We start from the raw sequence: 18,520 nt of genomic DNA, 5'->3' as shown, positions 1-18,520 counted from the left end.
TTTATATAGACAGTATTAAATAAATTACTTTAGATTACTATGTAACTGTAAATATATGATGTAATCAATATAGGGATAACAGTCACTGGATTGATGTAATGAAAGGAGATAAATAACAGCCACTACATGCTGCATTGAGTATAGAGGTAGCAATCAATACAGCATATAAAGACTCACTAATAGCCACAAAATGATATGATTAATATGGACACAGGAAGTACCATATAATATGTTCAATGAAGCGTTTATTGCTGTTGTTGTTGTTGTTGTTGCTGTGTAGCCTGTAGGTAAATCCTAATCCTGTAGTCCTATGGTATATAGGGAGTCAGCCAAATGATGATGCCATAGATCCATCCTTGTGGTTACATCGTCTCCAAATAGTTGAAGACCACACAATACAGGCTAACACTCAATAAATTTTATGGATGGAAATCTTAACCAAAGGTAACTATTAATACACTCTGTGAAGTTGCTGGTGTTAGGAAAGGCATCCTGCTGTAGAAACAATACCAGAATTGACAGTAGGGTTTGGTGCAATCTTCCAGCTTACCAATTCCTGTCAAAATTTTCAACCCATACTAGCATGCAAAACAGATGTTAAATGGTGACGATGATTTATAGACACTGAATATACAAAAAAAAACAATACATTGAGAAGTATGTACAGATTGCACCCAACAAAGTTTATTTCTATCATTATTTGAGACATTAAAAAATCCCAAACCCACCGTTGGGATTTCAACTTTTCTACTCCAAGCACAAGGCCTGAAATATTCAGGGAGGAGGCCAGTGGATTAGATTGACCTCAGTACGCAACTGATACTTAATTTATCAACCCTGAAAGGATAAAAGCAAAATCAACCTTGGCGGAATTTGAACTCAGAAAGTAAAGATAGACGAAATACCACTAGCCATTTCACCTGGTGTGCTAACATTTCTGTCAGCTCACCACCTTAATTAAAATCTTTTCTACTATAGGCGCAAGGCCTGAAATATGGTGGGAAGGGGCAGTCCATTAGGTCGGCCCCAGTACGCAACTGGTATTTAATTTATCGACCCCGAAAGGATGAAAGGCAAAGTCGACTTTGATGGAATTTGAACTCAGAAAATAAAGACAGACAAAATATCACTAAGCATTTCGTCCAGCGTGCTAATATTTCTTATTTCTTTATTGCCCACAAGGAGCTAAACATAGAGGGGACAAACAAGGACAGACAAAGGGATTTGGTACTTAACTGGTACTTAATTTATCGATCCCGAAAGAATGAAAGGCAAAGTCGACCTCGGCAGAATTTGAACTCAGAACGTAAAGACAGACGAAATACTGCTAAGCATTTCGCCCCGTGTGCTAACGTTTCTGCCAGCTCGCCACCTTCAACTATAGATATATCATTGGTTGCATGACCCAGTTACTGATTTTACCACAAAGAGCCTGTTTCCAGACTCTTTTCTTCAAATTACGGACTCAACTCTATTCATTCTACAAATTTAATTGATAATGAGATGATGGTTTCAAATTTTGGCAGCTTTACAATAAGGGGTTAGTGAATATGATCACACCCCAACATTTAATTAGTACTTACTTCAATTACCCTGAAAGGATGAAAGGCAAAGTCGACCTCGGCAGAATTTGAACTCAGAACATAAATAAAAGAAAGAAATGATGCTGCTGAGCATTTTATCCAATTTCCAAATGTTTCTGTCAACTGGTTCAGTTTTTGATGAGGAGGAGGAGATAATGATGTTTGTCACTAATCGTTAGTAGGATGGTTTGCATCAATATTACTAAGTATTAGTAGCAGGAGTGGCTGTGTGGTAAGTAGCTTACTTCCCAACCACCATGGTTCTGGGTTCAGTCCCACTGCGTGGCACCTTGAGCAAGTGTCTTCTACTATAGCCTCAGGCCAACCAAAGCCTTGTGAGCGGATTTGGTAGACAGAAACTGAAAGAAACCCATCATATATAAGTGTGTGTGTGTGTGTGTGTGTGTGTGTGTGTGTGTGTGTATGTATATATGTATGTATCATGTGTGTAGTGAATCCAAACAAAGAAGAAAAAACAAGAAAAAACAAAAACACGAGGACGCAGTACAAGTACTGTATTATCAGACGCTCAGGAAAGAGGGAGGAAAGAGGATTTACTGTTTCGAGCCAAGCTCTTCTTCAGAAATAGAGGAAAGTCTAAACGAAGAGAAGATGGAGGAAGAAAATCGCCAACGATACACACGCGGTTACATTTTGAAATGACTGGAAGTATCTGTGTTCGTCTCCCCACCATTGCTTGACAACCGGTGTTGGTGTGTTTGCATCCCTGTAACTTAGCAGTTCAGCAAAAGAGACTAGTCGAATAAGTACTAGGCTTACAAAGAATAAGTCCTGGGGCTGATTTGTTCGACTAAAGGCGTAGCTCCAGCATGGCCAAGTAAAAGAGTATTGAATTATATTGTAATAAGTATACTATATCATGCATGTGTGTGTGTGTGTGTGTGTGTGTGTGTGTGTGTGTGCATGTATGTGTGTTCATGTTCAAATGTCCAGTATAGCTAGGTGTTCCACATTGATTTGGTGTTTATTCAATGAGTGTTAGACAAACACAATCAATATGGAATAAAATGTTTTTATCAGCAACCAGAAAATAGCTTCAGTGGTTTTAATTCCTTAACACAGGAACAGAGGTAGGATCAGGCAGTGCAGTTCTTTGTTCACTAATCAACTTTGCCTCAAAATGCAAATAAATTACTGGAAACAGAATGGCAAATGACAATTTGGTCTGGTCTCCATTTTCTTTCTTTTTTTTATGCACTGTCCAGTTTATTTCCGAATTCTCCAGAGACAAGTAATGTGGATTTACTCGGTCACATTTTTGCAGTTACTGATCCTCTAAAAGTGATACAGGGGTAACATCACAACATTGAATGAAAGTCACAACATTATACAATCAATTGAGTGGTAACAGCTACAATAACATGTCATGAAAACAACTATACCAGCTACTTTAAGATGCTCAACATAAGCTATTTATTAATCCCTGATGCAATCAATATAGATGTAATAGTCTGTAGATAATTTAATACAATTTAGAGATAGCTAACAGTTACTACATGATGCAATCAATATATAGATAACTATCAACCACTTCATACTGTAAATCAGCAATCGCATGTAGATCAATCAAAACCCATAGCTCTGATCTAATGGCAAAGCTGAGACAATTAGCAGACTTTGTACTAAAGCTTAATATTAAACTAGCTTCCTATTGATATCACTGAAAGCTGATGAAACATTTTGAAATTATCCAGTATTTCTGCTGCTTAAAGCTAAAAAGCTTTGCTGTGGTACAAATGTATCAACAGCTAGAGGGATGTTTCACTTGCAGTAAACTGTCTTGGCTGAACATGCTTGTGGATGTGCTTGTGTGTGCTTGTGTGTGTTTGTGCTTGTGTGTGTATTTGTGTGTGTGTGTGTGTGTGTGTGTGTGTGCATGTGTGCTTGTGTATGTTTGTGTGTGTATGTGAGCTTGTGTGTGTTTGTGTTTGTGTGTGTGCTTGTGTGTGTATGTGTGTGTGCTTGTGTGTGTTTGTGTGTGTGTGCTTGTGTGTGTTTGTGTGTGCATGTTTGTGTGTCTGTGTGTGTATGTGTGCTTGTGTATGTTTGTGTGTGTGTGTGCTTGTATGTTTGTGTGTGTGCTTGTATGTTTGTGTGTGTGTATATGTGTGTGCTTGTGTGTGTGTGTGCATGTGTGCTTGTGTATGTTTGTGTGTGTGTACTTGTGTGTGTTTGTTTGTGTGTGTATCTGTGTGTGTGCTTGTGTGTGTGTAAAGTGCATTGTCAGTGACAACATGCAAACTGCAGATTTTTTTTTGGTGGTGCAAACACATTATTGAGTTGCTTTGCAGTTTTTACATGCATGTGCTTTTGTGCATGTGCATAAGTGTGTGTGTGTGCATGCATGTGTGTATGTATACATATATATATATATGCATTATACATACATATATTTACACACACAAAAATATACATGCATAAAAAGTAAAAATTGTCATTAGATACGACAGATGGTGTTAGAACACCTATAATGCTAGAAATAAGAGCTAATGCACTCTGATGCTGCAGTCAACGCACATAATTGTATACCTACATACTGACAGTGACTGCAAATGGCCGAAATTGGCAATCGTGATATCGTTATACTGTTAACGATTTTGGCTTGAAGACCGAAACCTCTTCAGTAGAGTTGGCACCACTCACCAGATTCCAGATAAGATCGCCCACAGCTAGAAAGAAGAGCTAAGGTACTCTGATACTGCAGTGAATGCACATAATTGTACACATACATACTGACAGCGAGTGTAAATGGCTGAAATTGGCAGTTGTGATACTCCTAGCATTGTAAGTATTCTAACACCCTCTGCCATATTTAATGACAATCATAATTTTCCTTTTTAGTGATGCATTGCTACACTGCTGCCTAATTTAATTATATATATATGTATATATACATACATACAGTAATCCCTTACCATATCGTGTTTCACCAATCGCTGCTTATTATTTAAGCTTACATCGATTCCTCCGTGGTGTTGTTTTGCATTTATGATAAAATAAATTTATAGAAATTATAAAAATAATTTTAAAAATATGTACAGTACAGTACTGTTTCTACTTAATGGATTTTCACCTATTGTAGGGGTTTGGGAATGTAACACCTGCAGCCCAGCGTTGCCTACCTGGGACTTGTGCCCGTGGCATGTGTAATGGACTTTCGAGCGAGATTGTTGCCAGTGGCTCTGGACTGGCTCTTGTGCGGGTGGCACATAAAATACACCATTTGAGCATGGCTGTGGCCAGTACCGACTGACTGGCCTTGTGCGGGTGGCACGTAAAAGCACCCACTACACTCATAGACTGGTTGGCGTTAGGAAGGGCATCCAGCTGTAGAAACTCTGCCAAATCAGATTGGAGCCTGGTATAGCCATCCGGTTTCACCAGTCCTCAGTCAAATCGTCCAACCCATGCTAGCATGGAAAGTGGACGTTAAACGATGATGATGATATATATATATCTACATATATATACATATACATATATGTGTGTGTGTGTGTGTGTGTATATATATATATATATATATATATATATATATATATATATATATATGTATATATGTATGGAAATATTACACTCTTGGAGTGGTTGGTGTTAGGAAAGGCATCCAGCCATAGAAAACCATGCTAAATCAGACTGGAGCCTGGCATAGCCTTCCAGCATGTTAACAATTCTGCTAGCTCACTGCGTTGATAACTGTTTAATAATGTAAAAATCAGACATTTTCAGAAAATCCTTCTGAGTTCTTGAATATTTCCAAAATTAATTAATACACATAGGAAGTGTATTCTTTTCTACTCTAGGCACAAGGCCCAAAATTTTGAGGAGGAAGCCCGTTGATTAGATCAACCCCAGTATGCAACTGGTATTTAATTTATTAGCCCTGAAAGGATGAAAGGCAAAAATCGATCTCGGCGGAATTTGAAACCAGAATATAGCAAGACAAAATGCTGCTAAGCATTTCAGCCGGCATGCTAATGATTCTACCAGCTCACCACTTGATAAATGTTTAATAATGTAAAAAGTTAGTCATTTTCAGAAATCCTTCTGAGTTCTTGAATATTTTCAAAATTAATAAAAGCACATAGGAAATCTATTGCATTAGAAATTTGGTCAGAGAGGGATCACATTTATATGCAGAACCAAGAGCAGAAATTTGGTAAAGAGTGAGAGGCAGTTAGAATTATACAAAATGTACATGTGGAATTCCAACAGCTGTATAGAGATATTTTCTTATTATTTGAATATTATCCTAGCAACAATACTTGAAAGCAATATTTACTCATTCAGATATTTCAGAAAGACTAACAAGAGACAACTGGATTTGCTTTATCGAATGATAATGCATGGTTGAAACCAATTAAAACTACTACAAAATAAATAAATAAATAAATAAATAAATAAATAAAATAAAAAGTTCTAAAAATAGAAAAATAAGAGATATGTTGTGATTTATATAGATCTATAAAATCACAATGGAAATCTTTACATGACAGACAAGTAGTTTTGTGGTAGATAAAATATCAAGCAACAAAATATTTGTTCAAACAATATGTAAATTTCCAGATTTGAAGAGAGCAACCCTAACTGGATTAACTCCCCAAAATATATATACAAAAGCAATAATAATAGAATCACCTGAGCAAATTCAGTACCTCCATGATACACAAGGTTATTTCCATTTTTTTTCAGGGTCATTTATACACACACACATGCATGTAGGTTTACAGAAGTCAAAGTCTGTATATTTTATTTTCGGCAAGTTTAAGAACGATTAATACAATGATATTTGCCTGGCAAAACCATGTTAAATGCAGCTCTATTTTCTTTTGGAGAATTAATTTTATTCCACATATAACAGCTCTCCAGGTTAACTTGTAACCAATTACTTTCGAATATTTGTCACGTCACAATGTCAAGAATAAGGTATGCATGGATGATGAGAGCCAACAAGTTGAAACAGTTAGCCAATTTCCAGTAATTTCCTCACATTTTGCATTCTAAGTGCAATTTTGGCTTTTATTTGGTGAAGCAGAATTGGAAAGGGTAGAAAGAATTATGCAACCTCTTCTTAATCGTGTTCATATGTCATGGAATTAAAGACACTGTAGCTATTCTGTTGTTCCATATCAGTTTAGTTTCTCTGGTACTCAATGAGTAGTGAAGGCACATGGCTCAGTGGTCAGAGCGTCGTGCTTACTTTCATGGGGTTGTGAGTTTGAATCCCGAAATGGGCTGCATGTCGTGTTCTTGAGCAAGTCACTTTATTTCCCGTTGCTCCAGTTCACTCAGCTGTAGAAATGAGTTACGACATCACAGGTACCAAGCTGTATCGGCCCCTTTGCCTTTCCCTCGGATAACACTGGTGGCATGGAGAGGGGAGGCCGGTATTCAGGGGCGACTACTGGTCTTCCATAAACAACCTTGCCCGGACTTGTGCTTCGGAGGGGAACTTTCTAGGTGCAATCCCATGGTCGTGACCAACTCTGAAGGGGGTCTCTCAACAACTCACTGAGTAAATATCAAATCAAGATGGAACAGAGTGGCGGATGCAAAGGTGTTGCCCTAGTTGCCTGGGCAACACTCTTTCTAGCTGGACCAACACCAAAAAATCAGGACCAAGGCTTAAGAAGGATTAAATTTTGAAAATACAAACTTGAACTTTAATGATGGTCTTGTTGCTTTCATTAACTTGGATTATAAAGTGACCATGTTATTAAGCTATGATACACACGTGTAACTTGCCACTACTTTCCATAGGTAAATCAATACTCAATGCACCATTGCAAATATATAATAACGTTATTACTTTATTCCTAGCAGTTTCACAGCATTACTCTTTCATATGCATTTGGTTCTGGGTTCAGTCCCACTGCATGGCACCTAGAGCAAGTGTCTTCTACTATAGCCTCAGGCCAGCCAAAGCCTTCTGAGTGCATTTGATAGATGGAAACTGAAAGAAGTTAGAATACATAAAAATGAGTCTATTTGTTACGAATTTTGATTCTCACCGTATACAGTATTTTTTACAAAAGTTTTGGGCAACAATCCCCCCCCCCCCAAATCCTGGGCAATAATGTGGTCACTCAACCAGTGATACATATGTGGTTCAAATCTCAACAGTGAGTTTGTTACCTTATTCTTTCTTAAATAGTGAGGGAAATAGGGCATGAAGTATGTTAGGTACATCATATAACTACTTTTCAATTTCTAGAGGTTTTTTTTATAGATGATTCCTTATAAATGGAAACATTCATCAATAGTTACCATTTCTTAAATTTCTGTAAATAAAAATTTTCTTATAAATCTTTCTATAATTTTATTGTTTATCTTTTACTTGTTTGCAGTCATTGGACTGTGGCCATGTTGGGGTATCCCCTTGAAGAGTTTAGTCAAAGAAATAAACCCTAGTTTTTATTCTTTTTATTGGTCCCCTTTGCTGAACCACTATTCATATATATATTTCATAATCATCATCATCATCATTGTTTAACATCCATTTACCATGTTGGCATGGCTTGGATGGTTTGACTGAGGGCTGGCATGCCAGAAGGCTGCACCAGGCTCCAATCTGATGTGGCAAAGATTCTACAGCTGGATGCCCTTCCTAAAGCCAACCACTCCGAGAGAGTAGTGGGTGCTTTTTACGTGCCAGCAGCACAAGGGCTAGTTAGGCAATGCTTGATTGGTGCTTTTTACAAGCCACCATCAAGTGAGCCAGTCAGGTGGAACTAGTAATGACCTTGCTCAAATGGTGTTTTTTCATGTGTCACCAGCAGAGGAGCCAGTCAGGTAGCACTGGCATCGACCACATTTTTATAATATAATATACAGCATGTTTCAGCGTTTTGTGTGTGTGTGTGTGTGTGTGTGTGTGTGTGTGTGTAGGGATAAATCTAGACATGGCCGGTTTATGGAATTACCTCAGGTTTCACATCCATAGAGCTCTTAGCTTCACAGCATATTTACCAAAGTTCCTGGCTTTAAGGGTATTGTGAAAAGCCTGATTAGAGGCCCAACGTTCTGAGTTCTTTTATGGGGATTAAAAAAGCAGACGGACCGCTGCCATAAGTGTGTGAATTTGAGAGAGGAATATGTTGAATAAAATCATAATTAACTGATTCTACTGCATTTTCTTTTACTCAAAGCCAGGAACTTTTCAGTACCCCCTCATGTGTGTGTGTGAGAGAGAGAGAGAGGGGGGTGAGAGAGAGAGAGAGATAGGGAGAGTGTGTGAGAGAGAGAGAGAGAGAGAGAGTGTGTGTGTGTGAGAGAGAGAGAGTGTGTAGTATGGTTTGTTTTTCAGTTTCAATCTACCAAATCTACTTATAAAACTTTGGTTGGCCTGGGGCTATAACAGATAGCAGAAGACGCTTGCCCAAGATGCCATGCAGTGGGATTGAACCTGAAACCATGTGGTTGAGGAGCAAACTGTTCACCTACACAACCATGCCAATATATTTTATTATCCATTCATTGTTATCATCAAATCTCGTGGCTTCTAAGTATTCTGTATAATTTACCATTAGTTATATCAGCATGTATTCGATTGTAGCAAAACACAGTAATAGCACAAAATACCAAAACATTACAAGGGTACATGAACCATGACCTCCCACCAGGCAGCAACTCTGCCAAAATGTGATGCATCAGTATTTGCTAGTTTAATGAGTATAGTAGAGGAGATAGTGAGACAGGTATTGTTCTACATTTTGTTCAGCCTTAAGGCTATGGGTATTGTCTTGTATATTTCTGTAGCATGAGAATGATACCTGTCAACAATGCTTCTCTCACACTATGAAGTAACAAAGGTGTTCAAAAATGAAAGATAAAAATGAATGATAATGGCTTCAGATTTTGGCACAAGGCTAGCAGGTTCAAGGACGGGGGGGGGGGTTCATTGATTACATCAACACCTGTACTCAACTGGTACTTAATTTATCGACCCCCCCCCCATTTCAATCCAAGAAAAAAAGGATGAAAGGCAAAGTTGACCTTGGCAGAATTTGAACTTGAAAGAACGAAAGCATTCAATAAAGAAATATTTTATAATTAATTTGGTAGGCTAGTATAATCATCATTATCATCATCACCATTTAACGTCTGCTTTCCATGCTGGCATGGGTTGGACAGTTTGACGGTTTGACTGAATGAAAACTGGTAAGCCAGGGAGTTGCACCAATTTCCAATCTGATTTGGCATGGTTTCTATGGCTGGATGCCTTTCCTAACATGAACCGCTCCAAGAGTGTAGCGGCTGCTTTTTACGTACCACCAACACAGATACAATTGATGTGACACCGGCATCGGCCACAACTATGATCTCACTTGGCTTCACAGATGTTTACAAGCACAATATATTGCCAAATGTCTCAGCCACCTGTCACTGCCTCTATGTGCCACTAGCACATCCAATATTGATTTCAGATTTTGGCACAAGGCCAGCAATTTTAAGGGGAGGGTAAGTCGATGAGATAGAACCCAGTGTTCAATGAATATATAGTATCAGTTTCAAATTTTGGCACAAGGCCAGCAAGTTTAGGGGAGGGTGTAAGTCAATTAGATTGATAACAGTGATTAACTGGTGATTGACCAGTGATTGACCAGTGAAGGTGCATGGCTCAATGGTTGGAGCATCGTGCTTATGATCGTGAGGTTGTGAGTTTGAATCCCAGACCGGGCTGCGTATTGTGTTCTTGAGCAAGACACTTTATCTCACGTTGCTCCAGTTCACTCAGCTGTAGAAATGAGTTGCGACGTCACAGGTGCCAAGTTGTATTGGCCTTTGCCTTTCTCTTGGATAACACTGGTGGCATGGAGAGAGGAGGCCGGTATGCATGGGCAATTGCTGGTCTTCCATAAAACAACCTTGCCCGAACTTATGCCTGGGAGGGTAACTTTCTAGGTGCAATCCCATGGTTAGTCATGGTCGAAGGGGGTCTCAGCTGTGATTGACTGGCACAAATTTTATTGATACAAATAGATGAGATGTTGCTAAGCATTTTGACCAGAAAAGATTTGAGAAATTTTTGTGTCTGAAGCCCAAGTTTTTTTTTACAGAATCACTTTTTTGAATTTCATCTGCCCAGTGAAGTGGTTGCCAAAATTTTACCAGTTCACTGGATCCTTGTGTCTTTAAGTTGTTAAGCTGTGAACTCTCAAATAAAATTGTTTACAGACAATAGAGGAAATCTTCTGGTTTGGATTTCCATCAAAATATATTGGCATAAGCTTCATTAACTATTTAAAGGTCTTGGAAATGAGCATATATATATATATATTACAGTACAGTTCAATATTTAAGAGATGAGGAATTATGTAATTTATTTACATTATTTACATTTGACAGATATTTGTCCTCATCTTGTTTGTTGTTAACACAACATTTTGGCTGATATACTCTCCAGCCTTCATCAGGTGTCTTGGGGAAATTTTGAACCTGGGCTCTCATTGCTAAGGTATAATGTTATTATTATTATTATTCAGGTCAGTGAATAATAATAATAATAATAATAATAATAATAATCATAATAATAATTACATCAAAAAATACCTTAGGAATTAGAACGCAGGTTCAAAATTTCCCCAAGACACCTGATGAAGCCTGGAGAGAGTATATCAGCCAAAACATTGTGTTAACAACAAACAAGATGAGGACAAATATCTGACGAATGTAAATAATGTAAATAATGTATTTATTACAGTATTCTGAGGGATAAACATCTGTATTCCAGGCTAAATTAAGAAGTCAAAATGTCATTGAAAGCTCACTCCACTCATCTTTGATGGACATCCTTGTGATCCCCAACCATACAACTTGGATAAAGCTTATTATACACTTAGTTCCATCAAACCATTTCCATCATTGGTACCAATAATCTATTAGTATTTCACATAGAAAAATCAGAGGCAGCTAAGTCATTGATAATTTTCAATATTATAAGCACAAGCATAGATGCAAGTATGGCTATGAATAGGCCCTGGTATGGCTGTGTGGTTAAAAGGTTCTCTTTGCAGCCATGTGACTCCAGGTTTAATCCCACTGCCCAGCACTTCAGGAAAGTGTCTACTATAGGCGAGGTCTGATCAATGTTTTGTGAATGAATTTCATAGACTGAAACTCTGTGGAAGCTGGTGGTGTCTGTGTACATGTATGCATGTGTGTGTGTGTGTGTGTGTGCGTGTGTCTTTGTCACCCACCACTTAACAACTGGTGTTAGTTTGTTTACATCCCTATGACATAGTAGTTTGGAACAAGACACTGATAGAATACATACCACACTTTTTAAAAATAAGTGCAGTGATTGATTTGTTCAACTAATAACTCATCATGGGGTTGCCCCAACATGGCCACAGTCCAATGGACTGAAACAAGTAAAGGATAAAAAGATTCGTTATCATAGTAATTATGTTGTTTAGCTAATTAAAAACATACTTTAACAAAAATATTTTACTGCTCAATTCCTGCAAAAAACTAGTTTCACATTAGTTTCAAAACATGTTAAGTAAACTTTATAAAATAATAATGAGCAAACAACAAAACCTGTTTTCCTTATATGTTTTTAATCTTCAAAGATGAAAATATTATCCTTATTTATCAATATTTTCACATTCTATTGCCTATGCTGCTCCATAAACAAGTCTTAAATCTTACTTGATGTTTATATTCACTTCATCAAAGAATATTTTCAGTGACCTATTTATGGTATGAGATACAATTCTATATTTTCTCATTTTTTTTTACCCTTGATATAAAAGCCAATTAAAACTAATATTTTTCACTCTTTTACAGCATTAATCTTGACCAATAATTAAATAATAATCTCTTTTTTTTATTTCTTTTAAATACAACTTAATCAATTTTATACGGAGATATACTTACATAGCAAGTGACCTGATCTGAGATTGTGTGCTGGAACGAAAACAAATGCAGTGTGGAAGGTGTTTATAAGCCATTTAAAAATGGACAAAAACCATAAGATTCACTTCAACATTTAAATTGAATTTGCCAAAATATTTTCGTCGCTTTGAGACCACAACCTGTTCACTGACAAATGGTGTTTTTTACGTGCCACCTGCACAGGTATTGTGATTTATAATACATATATTCCTTGCATATTTCTTCTCCCCAAAGCAAGGTGATTGAGCTATTCATATAAGATTGCTAATCAAATCTAAGTCTCTTTTTCAAACAAGTCCTTGTAACAGTTCGTTTTCACACTCAAAATGTTGTTTGTACAATAAAAATATACAGGTTATGGACTGCGCATACAAAAATATATATATTTGATTTTTATATTTAAAATTTTGTTTGTATAACCGAAATTTCTGAAGTTTGTGCATTGTACATACAAAAAATACATATTTGGAAGTAAATAATAATATTTATAATTTGATATAAAGTATAGCTATTTTCCACTCCTCTCCAATATTTCAGTTTTCTGTGTTGTTTCTCTACTTGCTCAAAATAACAGCCACATCTCCTTCATATCATAACCATAATATCTTTAAGATACATACATACATATCATCATCATCATCGTTCAACGTCTGTTTTCCATGCTGGCATGGGTTGGACGGTTCAACTGGGGTCTGGGAAGCCAGGAGGTTGCACCAGGCTTCTCTTTATAAATGTTCTGAAATCCTTCACAGCCTTGGATTTTTTGTCTCATTCTGTTAATTATATATATATATATATATATATATATATGACACTACAAGAATAAAAAATATTATTTAACTCAAAGCTCTGTACTACAAGTAACTACAGCTGTTGCCGAGTCCTGAACCACAAATAAGTGCAATTCAAGAAATGTAATTTATTGGGGTAGAAAAATAGTACTAAGTCCTCTTCTGTGTGAAAAACAAAGTTTAACCTATTTTCACCATGTGCATTAACTTTTTAACTAATATTTTTTAATTTTGCTTTTTTGTAATTTATTGGATGAAGTTTGGGTTTTTTACAATCTTTATGGAAGCAAATACCTCAAGCTATGAGAATTCAGTGATTTATTTGTTAATGAATGAATTTATTTATGATTTAATTAGAGAAAGAGAGCTTTGATTCCAAGAAGATACTCTGTGATATTTCACTGTCATATGTAAACACCAACAGTCTATCTGACTGGAATTTATTTTGGGATTTATTGATTCTGTGCAGGGCTAAAATGACCCCATAGTTGATCATTACATCAATGCTCTTCTTTGTAGTGTGGGCCCTACAAAACGTTCAACTTTGAAGAATTTTCTTCAGTGTTTTCCTGAAGAAATTCTGTCAGGATAAATAATGAGACCAAACAGTATATGCATCAACAAAACAACACAACCTTCATTACATAAAGGAAAATGAAGGCATATCTAGCAATACTTTTTCTAATTACAATTGTGCCACTTCCAAGTTACAAAGACTACTAAAATACAAATTCAGTTCTGAGACAGAAACTGATATCTTGTAAATTCATGTAAAAACATCTACATGTAAGCTAACTTAACTGTATTCAATCTACCTGGGTACATGGCAGTGACACGACAACCGATAAAAATCAACAAAAAGTAAAACCAAATTTACAATGTACACCAACAATCATTACATTCTATCACCAAATTTCACCCAAATTTGTGCAATAGTTTTATTTTTATGATTTTTATACTAGCCTAACACACCATTTAATCAGAATCTCTAGTTTCTAACATGAATGGGAGATTTATATTTAAGAGTTAATTTAACACAAGACTTTTTAAAAAAAGGAACTGAGAGAGAAATCATATCATCCATTACTACTTTAATATCAATAATAATATTCATGAACTGAAAAATTCTGATAGTCAAAACCAAATCACAGATTCAAGCAGGTTGTTGGAACTTGCTTATATTCTTCTAAATTATGGGAAAAATTGAATGAAGACATAGTGGTGAAGCTGAAATGAATCTAGGCATGTTTCAACTTAGAAACATTCTATAATAAAATATTATGAAGAAATCCAATTTAGAAGAAAAAGAAACAAAAATGCTGGAAGGAGTATAAATTAGGTAAGAAACAGTGCATATATTCGAATAAAACCATATAAATTGAAAACAATAGTTTTGGAAAATAGAAAATTTGGAAGTTTCAGTTATAAATGAAGTTAAGGTGTACTAGTTAAAACCTACATGAAGTCATACAATACTCTCGCCTCACAGCTGAGCAACATATAACTTGAAGGCACCATACTTAATTAGACAATAAATAAATGAATAAAAATACTTTCAGCTTATGCTAGCAAAGTAACTTTTCTGTTCAGTAAAGTTAACAAAACTGAAGATGTTAGTGTGCCATGGAAAAAGAGAGAATTCTAAAGTTAGTGTTTGTATGATTAATGCAGAACATCTGAGCTTTAGACAGCAGGCATCATTGTAGTTGTTGCTGTTGTTCTTGCTGGTGTTATTGTTATCTAGGCTCAGGTTAGCTCTGGATCAAAGATTTTCCAGCCATAAACATCCTCTAAGATGCCCCTATATATTTTTTTGTTAGATAATAGGATAGGATTAACAATAACTTTGCCTGTTATTTCACAAACACTGAGTGCCTGCATAGAGGCAGCTAACCACCATTGGCTCGATCAGACAATAGTTACAATCTTGTGTAGGATGGATGCAACTATCTATCAATTCCACCTGCTAATTATACAGACACTTCTCACCTATACAATGTCATATCAGTTTCCTTTGTCTGGTTGTTTGGATAAAAAGAAGTGCTATGGAGCACAAAAGGCAGACATCAGTTTATTTTCTGTCTTAGAAAAAATTCTTATGTCTATCATCAAGTAGCACTTAGAGAAGAAAAATGGCAGAAGCTTAGTCAAAATTTATGAGAAGTGAATCAGAGTTATTTGATATGCATTGAATTTTGGCCATCTATTTTTTCCCCCATATAATGGAAAGAGTATAATTTTAAGGCTGAGCCTCAGTTTATTCAATATCCATATACACCTATACTATTATGGCAGCAAGTTAGCAGAATTATTTGCCGATCACACAAAATGCTTCCCAGCATTTCCTCTGGTTCTTTATAAGCTAAGTTCAAATGTCACTGAGGTCTATTTTGCCTTTCATCCTTTCAGGGTGGATAGAATATGTATGTGAAGAACTGGGGTTGATGTAATCAACTAAACCCATCTCATTAAAGTTGCTGGTCTTGAGTCAAAAGTTGAAATTATTATTATTATTATTATTTTATGTTTGACTTTTGTTTTGCATTTGTACAAGTTGGATCCAAGTCTCACCCAGAGACCTCAAGAGACAACAAGTTAGAAGTTCATGTAGGTGTTATGCCTAGGGTACCACATATTTGGATTTGTACAGTTTTGTTCTAGTGAATGTTTAAGAAACCATAAGAAAATTATGTGTTTGTTTAAAAATTTGAGATCACATAGACAGTATTTTACGTAGGATATGGGCAGTTCCCATGAGCACTATCTTTTGAACTTCAGCCATTTTGGGGTTTCCTGGTATCTGTGCTAGGTAGTAATCAGCCCATTTCGCTGTCATTCCCAGGGCACCTATGACAATAGGTATTGTTTTCGTCTTCAGATTCCACATTTTGCTAATTTCTATTTCAAGATCTTTATATTTGCTCAGTTTTTGGTAGGTCTTGACAGATACGTTTATATCGATTGGGACAGTCATATCAATGAGGAGGCATGATTTTTGTCTGAAGTCTTTCAGTATGATGTCTGGCCTATTTGCGTCTATCTTTCTGTCAGTTTGAATGGTGAAGTTCCAGAGGAGTGCAATGTGATCATTTTCAAGTACTGGGGGTGGTTTGTGTTCCCACCAGTTTTTATCATGGGACAAGTCCAGGTTTTTGCATATTACCCAGTGAATATATTGTGCAACTCTATCATGCCTGTTGAGATACTCTGTAGGCGCAAGCAGACTGCACATGGAGACAACATGATCGATGGTCTCATTTTGTTGTTGGCATATACGACATAATGGGGAGCTGCCGTTCTTTAATATATTATTATTATTATTATTATTATTATTATTATTATTATTATTATTATTCAATAGTCTTATTTTTATCACGTGCTTCACTGCACTACCGAGCACAGCTCTGTATGCCTTGGGTATGTGCTGTGGTTTGTTGTGCTGCTCTTATTTTTATTGTATTGAAAGTGTTTTGCATAGGATGTGTGCAGTGCCCAGTATTGCTATTTTCTTTATATTATATATATTTGTTAGTCCTGGTGTTTTTGTTACGTATCTGTCTGGATATTTTTTTACCATACCTAATGCACCTATAATGATAGGAATTGTTTCTGTTTTTAGGCTCCATATTCAAGTTACCTCTATTTCCAGATCTTTGTATTTTGAAAGTTTTTCCATTTCTTTTAAAGAGACTTTGTCATCTGTTGATATTGATACATCGATTAAAAAGCATTTTTTTTCTTGGTGATCTCTGACAACTATATCTGGCCTATTGGCCTTAATTTCTCTATCTGTGTGTATTGGCACATCCCAGAGTATGGTTGCTTTCTCATTTTCTGTTGTTATTTGTTGGCCTAGTTTCGAGTGTATATGGTGATATATATATACACGACAGGCTTCTTTCAGTTTCTGTTATCACATCTACTCACAAGGCTTTGGTCAACTTGAGGCCTAAGGAGACATTTGTCCAAGGTACCACACAGTAGGACTGAACCCAGAACTATGTGAGTGGGAAGCAAACTTTTTAGCACACAGCCATGCTGCATCAGGAGGAACAGTAGATCAGAGTGGTATTAATAACAATGGTATTGGTTATAGGCACATATAATACAAACTAATTGTGTGGTCGCACAATTTCACAGTAAACCACTGAATTGGTAGGGATATTAGAACCTCAAATAACATACCTTGTGGTATTTATACTGACTCTCTGCTCTCTGAGTTCAACTTTGTCTTTTGACATTCCAGTGTCAGTAAAGTACCAAAGGCAGTGGAATAACAGAAGCATTAGAGCATTAAACAAAATGCCTTGTGATATTTCTTCTAAATCTCTACATTCTGGGTTCAAATCATGTCAATGTCAACTTTGCATTTCATCTTTTGGGGGTTGATAAAATAAAGTATCAGTCAAGTACTGGGGTCAATGACATTAACTAGTCCCTTCTCTTCAAAACTGCTGGCCACTACTCAGTGACTGGGCTCAAGTCTTCTCTCTCTCTCTCTCTCTCTCTCTCTCTCTCTCTCTCTCTCTCTCTATCTATCTATCTATCTATCTATCTGTCTATCTATCCACCTACCTACCTACCTACCTATCTATCTTTTGTAATTGTCAACAGTTTGCTGTGAGAAGGGTCTTGCGCTATCACCAACAGCATTTCAGTCATCACCAGAAAGAGAGAAGGGTTGCATAAAGAGCTAGGAACCCCTTCTCATAGATAAACTGATATGCCACCTGTATCAGTGAAATGCAACTCAATGTGTTGTACAGCAGGGAATAGAAATACAAAAGATATTTCATAACACCATAGTTTGTCCTATATTTTTAACCTGAATTATTTCAAAATAGTTCTCAATTTCAGATAATTTTCTATTTCATTTAGAATTACTCAAATATTTCTAAATACCATACATGGAATCCATTTCAATTATGAAGTGCAGTAATTCTTTGATATACTGTTATTTCATTTTAAAATCTTTGCATTATAGATTAAACTTATATAGATCAGTTTTTGGTTTTTTTTTACAAGTATTTAACATTCTTGGGGCTTCTTTTTTTTTCCATCTTGTAAATCATTACCGTAATTAGAAAAGGGAAGAAAATTACTTTTGAATTAACCATTGATTATGTTTCCAACATTAGTGTCTCATGAAAATGTGCCAATCAGCCTTATTAGAATAAACCATCTGATCAAGGCAAAATTGTATAATATTGAAATTAAAACATAACTGAA

This window comes from Octopus bimaculoides, chromosome 2 (assembly GCF_046866305.1).
Source record: "Octopus bimaculoides isolate indiv1 chromosome 2, ASM4686630v1, whole genome shotgun sequence".
Lineage (NCBI taxonomy): Eukaryota > Metazoa > Mollusca > Cephalopoda > Octopoda > Octopodidae > Octopus > Octopus bimaculoides.
The sequence above is the reverse complement of the archived record's forward strand: the minus strand, read 5'-3'. Positions refer to the sequence as shown.